General features: G+C 45.1%; 13 non-coding genes across 13 annotated transcripts; all 13 read left to right on the top strand.

Moving 5' to 3' along the window:
- The first annotated feature begins 66 nt into the window (after positions 1–66).
- On the top strand, positions 67–257 carry LOC141195495 (U2 spliceosomal RNA). The gene has a single exon (XR_012268083.1). It is a non-coding gene; the product is annotated as a U2 spliceosomal RNA (small nuclear RNA).
- Positions 258–1,377: 1,120 nt separating this feature from the next.
- Positions 1,378–1,568, top strand: LOC141195494 (U2 spliceosomal RNA). Its single transcript, XR_012268082.1, has one exon. It is a non-coding gene; the product is annotated as a U2 spliceosomal RNA (small nuclear RNA).
- A 1,121-nt stretch (positions 1,569–2,689) lies between these two features.
- On the top strand, positions 2,690–2,880 carry LOC141195493 (U2 spliceosomal RNA). The gene has a single exon (XR_012268081.1). It is a non-coding gene; the product is annotated as a U2 spliceosomal RNA (small nuclear RNA).
- Positions 2,881–4,000: 1,120 nt separating this feature from the next.
- Positions 4,001–4,191, top strand: LOC141195492 (U2 spliceosomal RNA). The gene has a single exon (XR_012268080.1). It is a non-coding gene; the product is annotated as a U2 spliceosomal RNA (small nuclear RNA).
- Positions 4,192–5,312: 1,121 nt separating this feature from the next.
- On the top strand, positions 5,313–5,503 carry LOC141195491 (U2 spliceosomal RNA). The gene has a single exon (XR_012268079.1). It is a non-coding gene; the product is annotated as a U2 spliceosomal RNA (small nuclear RNA).
- A 1,120-nt stretch (positions 5,504–6,623) lies between these two features.
- On the top strand, positions 6,624–6,814 carry LOC141195490 (U2 spliceosomal RNA). The gene has a single exon (XR_012268078.1). It is a non-coding gene; the product is annotated as a U2 spliceosomal RNA (small nuclear RNA).
- A 1,123-nt stretch (positions 6,815–7,937) lies between these two features.
- Positions 7,938–8,128, top strand: LOC141195489 (U2 spliceosomal RNA). Its single transcript, XR_012268077.1, has one exon. It is a non-coding gene; the product is annotated as a U2 spliceosomal RNA (small nuclear RNA).
- A 1,119-nt stretch (positions 8,129–9,247) lies between these two features.
- LOC141195488 (U2 spliceosomal RNA) lies at positions 9,248–9,438 on the top strand. Its single transcript, XR_012268076.1, has one exon. It is a non-coding gene; the product is annotated as a U2 spliceosomal RNA (small nuclear RNA).
- A 1,120-nt stretch (positions 9,439–10,558) lies between these two features.
- LOC141195486 (U2 spliceosomal RNA) lies at positions 10,559–10,749 on the top strand. The gene has a single exon (XR_012268075.1). It is a non-coding gene; the product is annotated as a U2 spliceosomal RNA (small nuclear RNA).
- A 1,119-nt stretch (positions 10,750–11,868) lies between these two features.
- LOC141195484 (U2 spliceosomal RNA) lies at positions 11,869–12,059 on the top strand. The gene has a single exon (XR_012268073.1). It is a non-coding gene; the product is annotated as a U2 spliceosomal RNA (small nuclear RNA).
- A 1,118-nt stretch (positions 12,060–13,177) lies between these two features.
- LOC141195483 (U2 spliceosomal RNA) lies at positions 13,178–13,368 on the top strand. Its single transcript, XR_012268072.1, has one exon. It is a non-coding gene; the product is annotated as a U2 spliceosomal RNA (small nuclear RNA).
- A 1,120-nt stretch (positions 13,369–14,488) lies between these two features.
- On the top strand, positions 14,489–14,679 carry LOC141195482 (U2 spliceosomal RNA). The gene has a single exon (XR_012268071.1). It is a non-coding gene; the product is annotated as a U2 spliceosomal RNA (small nuclear RNA).
- A 1,118-nt stretch (positions 14,680–15,797) lies between these two features.
- LOC141195481 (U2 spliceosomal RNA) lies at positions 15,798–15,988 on the top strand. Its single transcript, XR_012268070.1, has one exon. It is a non-coding gene; the product is annotated as a U2 spliceosomal RNA (small nuclear RNA).
- The last annotated feature ends 87 nt before the right edge of the window (positions 15,989–16,075 follow it).

Genomic DNA, 16,075 nt, shown 5'->3' with positions numbered 1-16,075 from the left:
GCCATCTCCACAAATGGACTTTTCAGAATCCTTGGGTGGCACCGTAGTCGGAAACCAATTCTGGTTATCGCTTCTCGGCCTTTTGGCTAAGATCAAGTGTAGTATCTGTTCTTATCAGTTTAATATCTGATACGTCCCCTATCTGGGGACCATATATTAAATGGATTTTTAGAACAGGGAGATGGAAAAAGAGCTTGCTCTGTCCACTCCACGCATTGACCTGGTATTGCAGTATCTCCAGGACCGGTGCACCCCTTCTTTAATGCAGTTTCTAAAATCAGAAAGAATTGAATTCAATGCTTTTTGTTCATTTTGCTTGTTTGTCGGATTTTGGGATGGACTCTTTGGCTTTGCTTTTCTTCTCCTCATTGGATTTTTCATGTTAAAAGTTGCACAAGCCAGATGACAAGCTCATTTTGGTTCAACTTCAGCAACTGTGCATTGCATTGCCATGTAATGTAATGTAATGCAATGCTATCTATCTAGCTCTCCCTCTATACTTCCTTTTGGATAAACAGACATATTAGGCAAGCATTTTGGAGCTTTCACCTAAATAACTACAGGTGGTGAGATAAGCTGCACAATATAATTGACCTTTCAGTATATTGTTGCACACACACCATCTATTTAGCAAATGCCCTTGTTATCAACAGCAGCCTTTTAAACTCACCTGAGCTAACAGGTATGTGAGCTGGTTACTCTGCTGCGCTTAAAATTTCTTTTTTGGTTTGCTACAATGCCTTTTCTGAAACGTTGTCTCCCTCTGCTGGAACACTGACTTCTTTCATTTAATGCCTGCAGAATATAAAAGAGAAACCAACCCAAAAAGTTTGGTTGATTAGTCTGTGGCATTCTTTTAAACTGTTGCTTATGGCGGTCTCTGTGAGCTTCTCAGTGACATTCAGCCATCCAGGTATCCCGCCTGCAGTAGACGGAATGTGGCAATGGAACGCTGGCTGCGCGTGTCATAATAGGCTCTGAGCCTTTATATACCTGCGCACAGCAGCAGCCACCTTCAGTCTGCTGCTGGACAGCCAGCAGCAGCAGCAGCAGGAGAGGTAATTAATCAGCAACCCTCCTGCTAAGGGTAGACAGCTGCTCGTTCCACCCCCCCCCCGCCTTAATTGGTTCTCCTCCCTTCCAACGGTGTTGAGGCGGGTGGGAACAGCCGGGGGTTGAGGGTACTGTGCTAAAAGAGGTGGAGTTATGCAGATCTAAAACGCGTGGATTGCAGCAGCAGCAAGCCGAAAAGTGCAGGCATGTGAGGGATCTAGAGGTTGACAGCATGTCTTCTTAACGGGAGTCCAGGTGGCCATCTCCACAAATGGACTTTTCAGAATCCTTGGGTGGCACCGTAGTCGGAAACCAATTCTGGTTATCGCTTCTCGGCCTTTTGGCTAAGATCAAGTGTAGTATCTGTTCTTATCAGTTTAATATCTGATACGTCCCCTATCTGGGGACCATATATTAAATGGATTTTTAGAACAGGGAGATGGAAAAAGAGCTTGCTCTGTCCACTCCACGCATTGACCTGGTATTGCAGTATCTCCAGGACCGGTGCACCCCTTCTTTAATGCAGTTTCTAAAATCAGAAAGAATTGAATTCAATGCTTTTTGTTCATTTTGCTTGTTTGTCGGATTTTGGGATGGACTCTTTGGCTTTGCTTTTCTTCTCCTCATTGGATTTTTCATGTTAAAAGTTGCAGAAGCCAGATGACAAGCTCATTTTGGTTCAACTTCAGCAACTGTGCATTGCATTGCCATGTAATGTAATGTAATGCAATGCTATCTATCTAGCTCTCCCTCTATACTTCCTTTTGGATAAACAGACATATTAGGCAAGCATTTTGGAGCTTTCACCTAAATAACTACAGGTGGTGAGATAAGCTGCACAATATAATTGACCTTTCAGTATATTGTTGCACACACACCATCTATTTAGCAAATGCCCTTGTTATCAACAGCAGCCTTTTAAACTCACCTGAGCTAACAGGTATGTGAGCTGGTTACTCTGCTGCGCTTAAAATTTCTTTTTTGGTTTGCTACAATGCCTTTTCTGAAACGTTGTCTCCCTCTGCTGGAACACTGACTTCTTTCATTTAATGCCTGCAGACTATAAAAGAGAAACCAACCCAAAAAGTTTGGTTGATTAGTCTGTGGCATTCTTTTAAACTGTTGCTTATGGCGGTCTCTGTGAGCTTCTCAGTGACATTCAGCCATCCAGGTATCCCGCCTGCAGTAGACGGAATGTGGCAATGGAACGCTGGCTGCGCGTGTCATAATAGGCTCTGAGCCTTTATATACCTGCGCACAGCAGCAGCCACCTTCAGTCTGCTGCTGGACAGCCAGCAGCAGCAGCAGCAGGAGAGGTAATTAATCAGCAACCCTCCTGCTAAGGGTAGACAGCTGCTCGTTCCACCCCCCCCCCCCCCTTAATTGGTTCTCCTCCCTTCCAACGGTGTTGAGGCGGGTGGGAACAGCCGGGGGTTGAGGGTACTGTGCTAAAAGAGGTGGAGTTATGCAGATCTAAAACGCGTGGATTGCAGCAGCAGCAAGCCGAAAAGTGCAGGCATGTGAGGGATCTAGAGGTTGACAGCATGTCTTCTTAACGGGAGTCCAGGTGGCCATCTCCACAAATGGACTTTTCAGAATCCTTGGGTGGCACCGTAGTCGGAAACCAATTCTGGTTATCGCTTCTCGGCCTTTTGGCTAAGATCAAGTGTAGTATCTGTTCTTATCAGTTTAATATCTGATACGTCCCCTATCTGGGGACCATATATTAAATGGATTTTTAGAACAGGGAGATGGAAAAAGAGCTTGCTCTGTCCACTCCACGCATTGACCTGGTATTGCAGTATCTCCAGGACCGGTGCACCCCTTCTTTAATGCAGTTTCTAAAATCAGAAAGAATTGAATTCAATGCTTTTTGTTCATTTTGCTTGTTTGTCGGATTTTGGGATGGACTCTTTGGCTTTGCTTTTCTTCTCCTCATTGGATTTTTCATGTTAAAAGTTGCAGAAGCCAGATGACAAGCTCATTTTGGTTCAACTTCAGCAACTGTGCATTGCATTGCCATGTAATGTAATGTAATGCAATGCTATCTATCTAGCTCTCCCTCTATACTTCCTTTTGGATAAACAGACATATTAGGCAAGCATTTTGGAGCTTTCACCTAAATAACTACAGGTGGTGAGATAAGCTGCACAATATAATTGACCTTTCAGTATATTGTTGCACACACACCATCTATTTAGCAAATGCCCTTGTTATCAACAGCAGCCTTTTAAACTCACCTGAGCTAACAGGTATGTGAGCTGGTTACTCTGCTGCGCTTAAAATTTCTTTTTTGGTTTGCTACAATGCCTTTTCTGAAACGTTGTCTCCCTCTGCTGGAACACTGACTTCTTTCATTTAATGCCTGCAGACTATAAAAGAGAAACCAACCCAAAAAGTTTGGTTGATTAGTCTGTGGCATTCTTTTAAACTGTTGCTTATGGCGGTCTCTGTGAGCTTCTCAGTGACATTCAGCCATCCAGGTATCCCGCCTGCAGTAGACGGAATGTGGCAATGGAACGCTGGCTGCGCGTGTCATAATAGGCTCTGAGCCTTTATATACCTGCGCACAGCAGCAGCCACCTTCAGTCTGCTGCTGGACAGCCAGCAGTAGCAGCAGCAGGAGAGGTAATTAATCAGCAACCCTCCTGCTAAGGGTAGACAGCTGCTCGTTCCACCCCCCCCCCGCCTTAATTGGTTCTCCTCCCTTCCAACGGTGTTGAGGCGGGTGGGAACAGCCGGGGGTTGAGGGTACTGTGCTAAAAGAGGTGGAGTTATGCAGATCTAAAACGCGTGGATTGCAGCAGCAGCAAGCCGAAAAGTGCAGGCATGTGAGGGATCTAGAGGTTGACAGCATGTCTTCTTAACGGGAGTCCAGGTGGCCATCTCCACAAATGGACTTTTCAGAATCCTTGGGTGGCACCGTAGTCGGAAACCAATTCTGGTTATCGCTTCTCGGCCTTTTGGCTAAGATCAAGTGTAGTATCTGTTCTTATCAGTTTAATATCTGATACGTCCCCTATCTGGGGACCATATATTAAATGGATTTTTAGAACAGGGAGATGGAAAAAGAGCTTGCTCTGTCCACTCCACGCATTGACCTGGTATTGCAGTATCTCCAGGACCGGTGCACCCCTTCTTTAATGCAGTTTCTAAAATCAGAAAGAATTGAATTCAATGCTTTTTGTTCATTTTGCTTGTTTGTCGGATTTTGGGATGGACTCTTTGGCTTTGCTTTTCTTCTCCTCATTGGATTTTTCATGTTAAAAGTTGCAGAAGCCAGATGACAAGCTCATTTTGGTTCAACTTCAGCAACTGTGCATTGCATTGCCATGTAATGTAATGTAATGCAATGCTATCTATCTAGCTCTCCCTCTATACTTCCTTTTGGATAAACAGACATATTAGGCAAGCATTTTGGAGCTTTCACCTAAATAACTACAGGTGGTGAGATAAGCTGCACAATATAATTGACCTTTCAGTATATTGTTGCACACACACCATCTATTTAGCAAATGCCCTTGTTATCAACAGCAGCCTTTTAAACTCACCTGAGCTAACAGGTATGTGAGCTGGTTACTCTGCTGCGCTTAAAATTTCTTTTTTGGTTTGCTACAATGCCTTTTCTGAAACGTTGTCTCCCTCTGCTGGAACACTGACTTCTTTCATTTAATGCCTGCAGACTATAAAAGAGAAACCAACCCAAAAAGTTTGGTTGATTAGTCTGTGGCATTCTTTTAAACTGTTGCTTATGGCGGTCTCTGTGAGCTTCTCAGTGACATTCAGCCATCCAGGTATCCCGCCTGCAGTAGACGGAATGTGGCAATGGAACGCTGGCTGCGCGTGTCATAATAGGCTCTGAGCCTTTATATACCTGCGCACAGCAGCAGCCACCTTCAGTCTGCTGCTGGACAGCCAGCAGCAGCAGCAGCAGGAGAGGTAATTAATCAGCAACCCTCCTGCTAAGGGTAGACAGCTGCTCGTTCCACCCCCCCCCCCCCCTTAATTGGTTCTCCTCCCTTCCAACGGTGTTGAGGCGGGTGGGAACAGCCGGGGGTTGAGGGTACTGTGCTAAAAGAGGTGGAGTTATGCAGATCTAAAACGCGTGGATTGCAGCAGCAGCAAGCCGAAAAGTGCAGGCATGTGAGGGATCTAGAGGTTGACAGCATGTCTTCTTAACGGGAGTCCAGGTGGCCATCTCCACAAATGGACTTTTCAGAATCCTTGGGTGGCACCGTAGTCGGAAACCAATTCTGGTTATCGCTTCTCGGCCTTTTGGCTAAGATCAAGTGTAGTATCTGTTCTTATCAGTTTAATATCTGATACGTCCCCTATCTGGGGACCATATATTAAATGGATTTTTAGAACAGGGAGATGGAAAAAGAGCTTGCTCTGTCCACTCCACGCATTGACCTGGTATTGCAGTATCTCCAGGACCGGTGCACCCCTTCTTTAATGCAGTTTCTAAAATCAGAAAGAATTGAATTCAATGCTTTTTGTTCATTTTGCTTGTTTGTCGGATTTTGGGATGGACTCTTTGGCTTTGCTTTTCTTCTCCTCATTGGATTTTTCATGTTAAAAGTTGCAGAAGCCAGATGACAAGCTCATTTTGGTTCAACTTCAGCAACTGTGCATTGCATTGCCATGTAATGTAATGTAATGCAATGCTATCTATCTAGCTCTCCCTCTATACTTCCTTTTGGATAAACAGACATATTAGGCAAGCATTTTGGAGCTTTCACCTAAATAACTACAGGTGGTGAGATAAGCTGCACAATATAATTGACCTTTCAGTATATTGTTGCACACACACCATCTATTTAGCAAATGCCCTTGTTATCAACAGCAGCCTTTTAAACTCACCTGAGCTAACAGGTATGTGAGCTGGTTACTCTGCTGCGCTTAAAATTTCTTTTTTGGTTTGCTACAATGCCTTTTCTGAAACGTTGTCTCCCTCTGCTGGAACACTGACTTCTTTCATTTAATGCCTGCAGACTATAAAAGAGAAACCAACCCAAAAAGTTTGGTTGATTAGTCTGTGGCATTCTTTTAAACTGTTGCTTATGGCGGTCTCTGTGAGCTTCTCAGTGACATTCAGCCATCCAGGTATCCCGCCTGCAGTAGACGGAATGTGGCAATGGAACGCTGGCTGCGCGTGTCATAATAGGCTCTGAGCCTTTATATACCTGCGCACAGCAGCAGCCACCTTCAGTCTGCTGCTGGACAGCCAGCAGTAGCAGCAGCAGGAGAGGTAATTAATCAGCAACCCTCCTGCTAAGGGTAGACAGCTGCTCGTTCCACCCCCCCCCCGCCTTAATTGGTTCTCCTCCCTTCCAACGGTGTTGAGGCGGGTGGGAACAGCCGGGGGTTGAGGGTACTGTGCTAAAAGAGGTGGAGTTATGCAGATCTAAAACGCGTGGATTGCAGCAGCAGCAAGCCGAAAAGTGCAGGCATGTGAGGGATCTAGAGGTTGACAGCATGTCTTCTTAACGGGAGTCCAGGTGGCCATCTCCACAAATGGACTTTTCAGAATCCTTGGGTGGCACCGTAGTCGGAAACCAATTCTGGTTATCGCTTCTCGGCCTTTTGGCTAAGATCAAGTGTAGTATCTGTTCTTATCAGTTTAATATCTGATACGTCCCCTATCTGGGGACCATATATTAAATGGATTTTTAGAACAGGGAGATGGAAAAAGAGCTTGCTCTGTCCACTCCACGCATTGACCTGGTATTGCAGTATCTCCAGGACCGGTGCACCCCTTCTTTAATGCAGTTTCTAAAATCAGAAAGAATTGAATTCAATGCTTTTTGTTCATTTTGCTTGTTTGTCGGATTTTGGGATGGACTCTTTGGCTTTGCTTTTCTTCTCCTCATTGGATTTTTCATGTTAAAAGTTGCAGAAGCCAGATGACAAGCTCATTTTGGTTCAACTTCAGCAACTGTGCATTGCATTGCCATGTAATGTAATGTAATGCAATGCTATCTATCTAGCTCTCCCTCTATACTTCCTTTTGGATAAACAGACATATTAGGCAAGCATTTTGGAGCTTTCACCTAAATAACTACAGGTGGTGAGATAAGCTGCACAATATAATTGACCTTTCAGTATATTGTTGCACACACACCATCTATTTAGCAAATGCCCTTGTTATCAACAGCAGCCTTTTAAACTCACCTGAGCTAACAGGTATGTGAGCTGGTTACTCTGCTGCGCTTAAAATTTCTTTTTTGGTTTGCTACAATGCCTTTTCTGAAACGTTGTCTCCCTCTGCTGGAACACTGACTTCTTTCATTTAATGCCTGCAGAATATAAAAGAGAAACCAACCCAAAAAGTTTGGTTGATTAGTCTGTGGCATTCTTTTAAACTGTTGCTTATGGCGGTCTCTGTGAGCTTCTCAGTGACATTCAGCCATCCAGGTATCCCGCCTGCAGTAGACGGAATGTGGCAATGGAACGCTGGCTGCGCGTGTCATAATAGGCTCTGAGCCTTTATATACCTGCGCACAGCAGCAGCCACCTTCAGTCTGCTGCTGGACAGCCAGCAGCAGCAGCAGCAGGAGAGGTAATTAATCAGCAACCCTCCTGCTAAGGGTAGACAGCTGCTCGTTCCACCCCCCCCCCCCCGCCTTAATTGGTTCTCCTCCCTTCCAACGGTGTTGAGGCGGGTGGGAACAGCCGGGGGTTGAGGGTACTGTGCTAAAAGAGGTGGAGTTATGCAGATCTAAAACGCGTGGATTGCAGCAGCAGCAAGCCGAAAAGTGCAGGCATGTGAGGGATCTAGAGGTTGACAGCATGTCTTCTTAACGGGAGTCCAGGTGGCCATCTCCACAAATGGACTTTTCAGAATCCTTGGGTGGCACCGTAGTCGGAAACCAATTCTGGTTATCGCTTCTCGGCCTTTTGGCTAAGATCAAGTGTAGTATCTGTTCTTATCAGTTTAATATCTGATACGTCCCCTATCTGGGGACCATATATTAAATGGATTTTTAGAACAGGGAGATGGAAAAAGAGCTTGCTCTGTCCACTCCACGCATTGACCTGGTATTGCAGTATCTCCAGGACCGGTGCACCCCTTCTTTAATGCAGTTTCTAAAATCAGAAAGAATTGAATTCAATGCTTTTTGTTCATTTTGCTTGTTTGTCGGATTTTGGGATGGACTCTTTGGCTTTGCTTTTCTTCTCCTCATTGGATTTTTCATGTTAAAAGTTGCAGAAGCCAGATGACAAGCTCATTTTGGTTCAACTTCAGCAACTGTGCATTGCATTGCCATGTAATGTAATGTAATGCAATGCTATCTATCTAGCTCTCCCTCTATACTTCCTTTTGGATAAACAGACATATTAGGCAAGCATTTTGGAGCTTTCACCTAAATAACTACAGGTGGTGAGATAAGCTGCACAATATAATTGACCTTTCAGTATATTGTTGCACACACACCATCTATTTAGCAAATGCCCTTGTTATCAACAGCAGCCTTTTAAACTCACCTGAGCTAACAGGTATGTGAGCTGGTTACTCTGCTGCGCTTAAAATTTCTTTTTTGGTTTGCTACAATGCCTTTTCTGAAACGTTGTCTCCCTCTGCTGGAACACTGACTTCTTTCATTTAATGCCTGCAGACTATAAAAGAGAAACCAACCCAAAAAGTTTGGTTGATTAGTCTGTGGCATTCTTTTAAACTGTTGCTTATGGCGGTCTCTGTGAGCTTCTCAGTGACATTCAGCCATCCAGGTATCCCGCCTGCAGTAGACGGAATGTGGCAATGGAACGCTGGCTGCGCGTGTCATAATAGGCTCTGAGCCTTTATATACCTGCGCACAGCAGCAGCCACCTTCAGTCTGCTGCTGGACAGCCAGCAGCAGCAGCAGCAGGAGAGGTAATTAATCAGCAACCCTCCTGCTAAGGGTAGACAGCTGCTCGTTCCACCCCCCCCCGCCTTAATTGGTTCTCCTCCCTTCCAACGGTGTTGAGGCGGGTGGGAACAGCCGGGGGTTGAGGGTACTGTGCTAAAAGAGGTGGAGTTATGCAGATCTAAAACGCGTGGATTGCAGCAGCAGCAAGCCGAAAAGTGCAGGCATGTGAGGGATCTAGAGGTTGACAGCATGTCTTCTTAACGGGAGTCCAGGTGGCCATCTCCACAAATGGACTTTTCAGAATCCTTGGGTGGCACCGTAGTCGGAAACCAATTCTGGTTATCGCTTCTCGGCCTTTTGGCTAAGATCAAGTGTAGTATCTGTTCTTATCAGTTTAATATCTGATACGTCCCCTATCTGGGGACCATATATTAAATGGATTTTTAGAACAGGGAGATGGAAAAAGAGCTTGCTCTGTCCACTCCACGCATTGACCTGGTATTGCAGTATCTCCAGGACCGGTGCACCCCTTCTTTAATGCAGTTTCTAAAATCAGAAAGAATTGAATTCAATGCCTTTTGTTCATTTTGCTTGTTTGTCGGATTTTGGGATGGACTCTTTGGCTTTGCTTTTCTTCTCCTCATTGGATTTTTCATGTTAAAAGTTGCAGAAGCCAGATGACAAGCTCATTTTGGTTCAACTTCAGCAACTGTGCATTGCATTGCCATGTAATGTAATGTAATGCAATGCTATCTATCTAGCTCTCCCTCTATACTTCCTTTTGGATAAACAGACATATTAGGCAAGCATTTTGGAGCTTTCACCTAAATAACTACAGGTGGTGAGATAAGCTGCACAATATAATTGACCTTTCAGTATATTGTTGCACACACACCATCTATTTAGCAAATGCCCTTGTTATCAACAGCAGCCTTTTAAACTCACCTGAGCTAACAGGTATGTGAGCTGGTTACTCTGCTGCGCTTAAAATTTCTTTTTTGGTTTGCTACAATGCCTTTTCTGAAACGTTGTCTCCCTCTGCTGGAACACTGACTTCTTTCATTTAATGCCTGCAGAATATAAAAGAGAAACCAACCCAAAAAGTTTGGTTGATTAGTCTGTGGCATTCTTTTAAACTGTTGCTTATGGCGGTCTCTGTGAGCTTCTCAGTGACATTCAGCCATCCAGGTATCCCGCCTGCAGTAGACGGAATGTGGCAATGGAACGCTGGCTGCGCGTGTCATAATAGGCTTTGAGCCTTTATATACCTGCGCACAGCAGCAGCCACCTTCAGTCTGCTGCTGGACAGCCAGCAGCAGCAGCAGCAGGAGAGGTAATTAATCAGCAACCCTCCTGCAAAGGGTAGACAGCTGCTCGTTCCACCCCCCCCCCGCCTTAATTGGTTCTCCTCCCTTCCAACGGTGTTGAGGCGGGTGGGAACAGCCGGGGGTTGAGGGTACTGTGCTAAAAGAGGTGGAGTTATGCAGATCTAAAACGCGTGGATTGCAGCAGCAGCAAGCCGAAAAGTGCAGGCATGTGAGGGATCTAGAGGTTGACAGCATGTCTTCTTAACGGGAGTCCAGGTGGCCATCTCCACAAATGGACTTTTCAGAATCCTTGGGTGGCACCGTAGTCGGAAACCAATTCTGGTTATCGCTTCTCGGCCTTTTGGCTAAGATCAAGTGTAGTATCTGTTCTTATCAGTTTAATATCTGATACGTCCCCTATCTGGGGACCATATATTAAATGGATTTTTAGAACAGGGAGATGGAAAAAGAGCTTGCTCTGTCCACTCCACGCATTGACCTGGTATTGCAGTATCTCCAGGACCGGTGCACCCCTTCTTTAATGCAGTTTCTAAAATCAGAAAGAATTGAATTCAATGCTTTTTGTTCATTTTGCTTGTTTGTCGGATTTTGGGATGGACTCTTTGGCTTTGCTTTTCTTCTCCTCATTGGATTTTTCATGTTAAAAGTTGCAGAAGCCAGATGACAAGCTCATTTTGGTTCAACTTCAGCAACTGTGCATTGCATTGCCATGTAATGTAATGTAATGCAATGCTATCTATCTAGCTCTCCCTCTATACTTCCTTTTGGATAAACAGACATATTAGGCAAGCATTTTGGAGCTTTCACCTAAATAACTACAGGTGGTGAGATAAGCTGCACAATATAATTGACCTTTCAGTATATTGTTGCACACACACCATCTATTTAGCAAATGCCCTTGTTATCAACAGCAGCCTTTTAAACTCACCTGAGCTAACAGGTATGTGAGCTGGTTACTCTGCTGCGCTTAAAATTTCTTTTTTGGTTTGCTACAATGCCTTTTCTGAAACGTTGTCTCCCTCTGCTGGAACACTGACTTCTTTCATTTAATGCCTGCAGACTATAAAAGAGAAACCAGCCCAAAAAGTTTGGTTGATTAGTCTGTGGCATTCTTTTAAACTGTTGCTTATGGCGGTCTCTGTGAGCTTCTCAGTGACATTCAGCCATCCAGGTATCCCGCCTGCAGTAGACGGAATGTGGCAATGGAACGCTGGCTGCGCGTGTCATAATAGGCTCTGAGCCTTTATATACCTGCGCACAGCAGCAGCCACCTTCAGTCTGCTGCTGGACAGCCAGCAGCAGCAGCAGCAGGAGAGGTAATTAATCAGCAACCCTCCTGCTAAGGGTAGACAGCTGCTCGTTCCACCCCCCCCCGCCTTAATTGGTTCTCCTCCCTTCCAACGGTGTTGAGGCGGGTGGGAACAGCCGGGGGTTGAGGGTACTGTGCTAAAAGAGGTGGAGTTATGCAGATCTAAAACGCGTGGATTGCAGCAGCAGCAAGCCGAAAAGTGCAGGCATGTGAGGGATCTAGAGGTTGACAGCATGTCTTCTTAACGGGAGTCCAGGTGGCCATCTCCACAAATGGACTTTTCAGAATCCTTGGGTGGCACCGTAGTCGGAAACCAATTCTGGTTATCGCTTCTCGGCCTTTTGGCTAAGATCAAGTGTAGTATCTGTTCTTATCAGTTTAATATCTGATACGTCCCCTATCTGGGGACCATATATTAAATGGATTTTTAGAACAGGGAGATGGAAAAAGAGCTTGCTCTGTCCACTCCACGCATTGACCTGGTATTGCAGTATCTCCAGGACCGGTGCACCCCTTCTTTAATGCAGTTTCTAAAATCAGAAAGAATTGAATTCAATGCTTTTTGTTCATTTTGCTTGTTTGTCGGATTTTGGGATGGACTCTTTGGCTTTGCTTTTCTTCTCCTCATTGGATTTTTCATGTTAAAAGTTGCAGAAGCCAGATGACAAGCTCATTTTGGTTCAACTTCAGCAACTGTGCATTGCATTTCCATGTAATGTAATGTAATACAATGCTATCTATCTAGCTCTACCTCTATACTTCCTTTTGGATAAACAGACATATTAGGCAAGCATTTTGGAGCTTTCACCTAAATAACTACAGGTGGTGAGATAAGCTGCACAATATAATTGACCTTTCAGTATATTGTTGCACACACACCATCTATTTAGCAAATGCCCTTGTTATCAACAGCAGCCTTTTAAACTCACCTGAGCTAACAGGTATGTGAGCTGGTTACTCTGCTGCGCTTAAAATTTCTTTTTTGGTTTGCTACAATGCCTTTTCTGAAACGTTGTCTCCCTCTGCTGGAACACTGACTTCTTTCATTTAATGCCTGCAGACTATAAAAGAGAAACCAACCCAAAAAGTTTGGTTGATTAGTCTGTGGCATTCTTTTAAACTGTTGCTTATGGCGGTCTCTGTGAGCTTCTCAGTGACATTCAGCCATCCAGGTATCCCGCCTGCAGTAGACGGAATGTGGCAATGGAACGCTGGCTGCGCGTGTCATAATAGGCTCTGAGCCTTTATATACCTGCGCACAGCAGCAGCCACCTTCAGTCTGCTGCTGGACAGCCAGCAGCAGCAGCAGGAGAGGTAATTAATCAGCAACCCTCCTGCTAAGGGTAGACAGCTGCTCGTTCCACCCCCCCCCCCGCCTTAATTGGTTCTCCTCCCTTCCAACGGTGTTGAGGCGGGTGGGAACAGCCGGGGGTTGAGGGTACTGTGCTAAAAGAGGTGGAGTTATGCAGATCTAAAACGCGTGGATTGCAGCAGCAGCAAGCCGAAAAGTGCAGGCATGTGAGGGATCTAGAGGTTGACAGCATGTCTTCTTAACGGGAGTCCAGGTGGCCATCTCCACAAATGGACTTTTCAGAATCCTTGGGTGGCACCGTAGTCGGAAACCAATTCTGGTTATCGCTTCTCGGCCTTTTGGCTAAGATCAAGTGTAGTATCTGTTCTTATCAGTTTAATATCTGATACGTCCCCTATCTGGGGACCATATATTAAATGGATTTTTAGAACAGGGAGATGGAAAAAGAGCTTGCTCTGTCCACTCCACGCATTGACCTGGTATTGCAGTATCTCCAGGACCGGTGCACCCCTTCTTTAATGCAGTTTCTAAAATCAGAAAGAATTGAATTCAATGCTTTTTGTTCATTTTGCTTGTTTGTCGGATTTTGGGGTGGACTCTTTGGCTTTGCTTTTCTTCTCCTCATTGGATTTTTCATGTTAAAAGTTGCAGAAGCCAGATGACAAGCTCATTTTGGTTCAACTTCAGCAACTGTGCATTGCATTGCCATGTAATGTAACGTAATGCAATGCTATCTATCTAGCTCTCCCTCTATACTTCCTTTTGGATAAACAGACATATTAGGCAAGCATTTTGGAGCTTTCACCTAAATAACTACAGGTGGTGAGATAAGCTGCACAATATATTTGACCTTTCAGTATATTGTTGCACACACACCATCTATTTAGCAAATGCCCTTGTTATCAACAGCAGCCTTTTAAACTCACCTGAGCTAACAGGTATGTGAGCTGGTTACTCTGCTGCGCTTAAAATTTCTTTTTTGGTTTGCTACAATGCCTTTTCTGAAACGTTGTCTCCCTCTGCTGGAACACTGACTTCTTTCATTTAATGCCTGCAGACTATAAAAGAGAAACCAACCCAAAAAGTTTGGTTGATTAGTCTGTGGCATTCTTTTAAACTGTTGCTTATGGCAGTCTCTGTGAGCTTCTCAGTGACATTCAGCCATCCAGGTATCCCGCCTGCAGTAGACGGAATGTGGCAATGGAACGCTGGCTGCGCGTGTCATAATAGGCTCTGAGCCTTTATATACCTGCGCACAGCAGCAGCCACCTTCAGTCTGCTGCTGGACAGCCAGCAGCAGCAGCAGCAGGAGAGGTAATTAATCAGCAACCCTCCTGCTAAGGGTAGACAGCTGCTCGTTCCACCCCCCCCCCGCCTTAATTGGTTCTCCTCCCTTCCAACGGTGTTGAGGCGGGTGGGAACAGCCGGGGGTTGAGGGTACTGTGCTAAAAGAGGTGGAGTTATGCAGATCTAAAACGCGTGGATTGCAGCAGCAGCAAGCCGAAAAGTGCAGGCATGTGAGGGATCTAGAGGTTGACAGCATGTCTTCTTAACGGGAGTCCAGGTGGCCATCTCCACAAATGGACTTTTCAGAATCCTTGGGTGGCACCGTAGTCGGAAACCAATTCTGGTTATCGCTTCTCGGCCTTTTGGCTAAGATCAAGTGTAGTATCTGTTCTTATCAGTTTAATATCTGATACGTCCCCTATCTGGGGACCATATATTAAATGGATTTTTAGAACAGGGAGATGGAAAAAGAGCTTGCTCTGTCCACTCCACGCATTGACCTGGTATTGCAGTATCTCCAGGACCGGTGCACCCCTTCTTTAATGCAGTTTCTAAAATCAGAAAGAATTGAATTCAATGCTTTTTGTTCATTTTGCTTGTTTGTCGGATTTTGGGATGGACTCTTTGGCTTTGCTTTTCTTCTCCTCTTTGGATTTTTCATGTTAAAAGTTGCAGAAGCCAGATGACAAGCTCATTTTGGTTCAACTTCAGCAACTGTGCATTGCATTGCCATGTAATGTACTGTAATACAATGCTATCTATCTAGCTCTCCCTCTATACTTCCTTTTGGATAAACAGACATATTAGGCAAGCATTTTGGAGCTTTCACCTAAATAACTACAGGTGGTGAGATAAGCTGCACAATATAATTGACCTTTCAGTATATTGTTGCACACACACCATCTATTTAGCAAATGCCCTTGTTATCAACAGCAGCCTTTTAAACTCACCTGAGCTAACAGGTATGTGAGCTGGTTACTCTGCTGCGCTTAAAATTTCTTTTTTGGTTTGCTACAATGCCTTTTCTGAAACGTTGTCTCCCTCTGCTGGAACACTGACTTCTTTCATTTAATGCCTGCAGACTATAAAAGAGAAACCAACCCAAAAAGTTTGGTTGATTAGTCTGTGGCATTCTTTTAAACTGTTGCTTATGGCGGTCTCTGTGAGCTTCTCAGTGACATTCAGCCATCCAGGTATCCCGCCTGCAGTAGACGGAATGTGGCAATGGAACGCTGGCTGCGCGTGTCATAATAGGCTCTGAGCCTTTATATACCTGCGCACAGCAGCAGCCACCTTCAGTCTGCTGCTGGACAGCCAGCAGCAGCAGCAGGAGAGGTAATTAATCAGCAACCCTCCTGCTAAGGGTAGACAGCTGCTCGTTCCACCCCCCCCCCCGCCTTAATTGGTTCTCCTCCCTTCCAACGGTGTTGAGGCGGGTGGGAACAGCCGGGGGTTGAGGGTACTGTGCTAAAAGAGGTGGAGTTATGCAGATCTAAAACGCGTGGATTGCAGCAGCAGCAAGCCGAAAAGTGCAGGCATGTGAGGGATCTAGAGGTTGACAGCATGTCTTCTTAACGGGAGTCCAGGTGGCCATCTCCACAAATGGACTTTTCAGAATCCTTGGGTGGCACCGTAGTCGGAAACCAATTCTGGTTATCGCTTCTCGGCCTTTTGGCTAAGATCAAGTGTAGTATCTGTTCTTATCAGTTTAATATCTGATACGTCCCCTATCTGGGGACCATATATTAAATGGATTTTTAGAACAGGGAGATGGAAAAAGAGCTTGCTCTGTCCACTCCACGCATTGACCTGGTATTGCAGTATCTCCAGGACCGGTGCACCCCTTCTTTAATGCAGTTTCTAAAATCAGAAAGAATTGAATTCAATGCTTTTTGTTCATTTTGCTTGTTTGTCGGATTTTGGGATGGACTCT

This window comes from Phyllobates terribilis, unplaced genomic scaffold, assembly GCF_046119375.1.
Source record: "Phyllobates terribilis strain yellow unplaced genomic scaffold, ASM4611937v1 Scaffold_74__1_contigs__length_7073193, whole genome shotgun sequence".
Taxonomy (NCBI): Eukaryota; Metazoa; Chordata; class Amphibia; order Anura; family Dendrobatidae; genus Phyllobates; species Phyllobates terribilis.
This window is presented reverse-complemented; position numbering and strand designations above follow the sequence as displayed.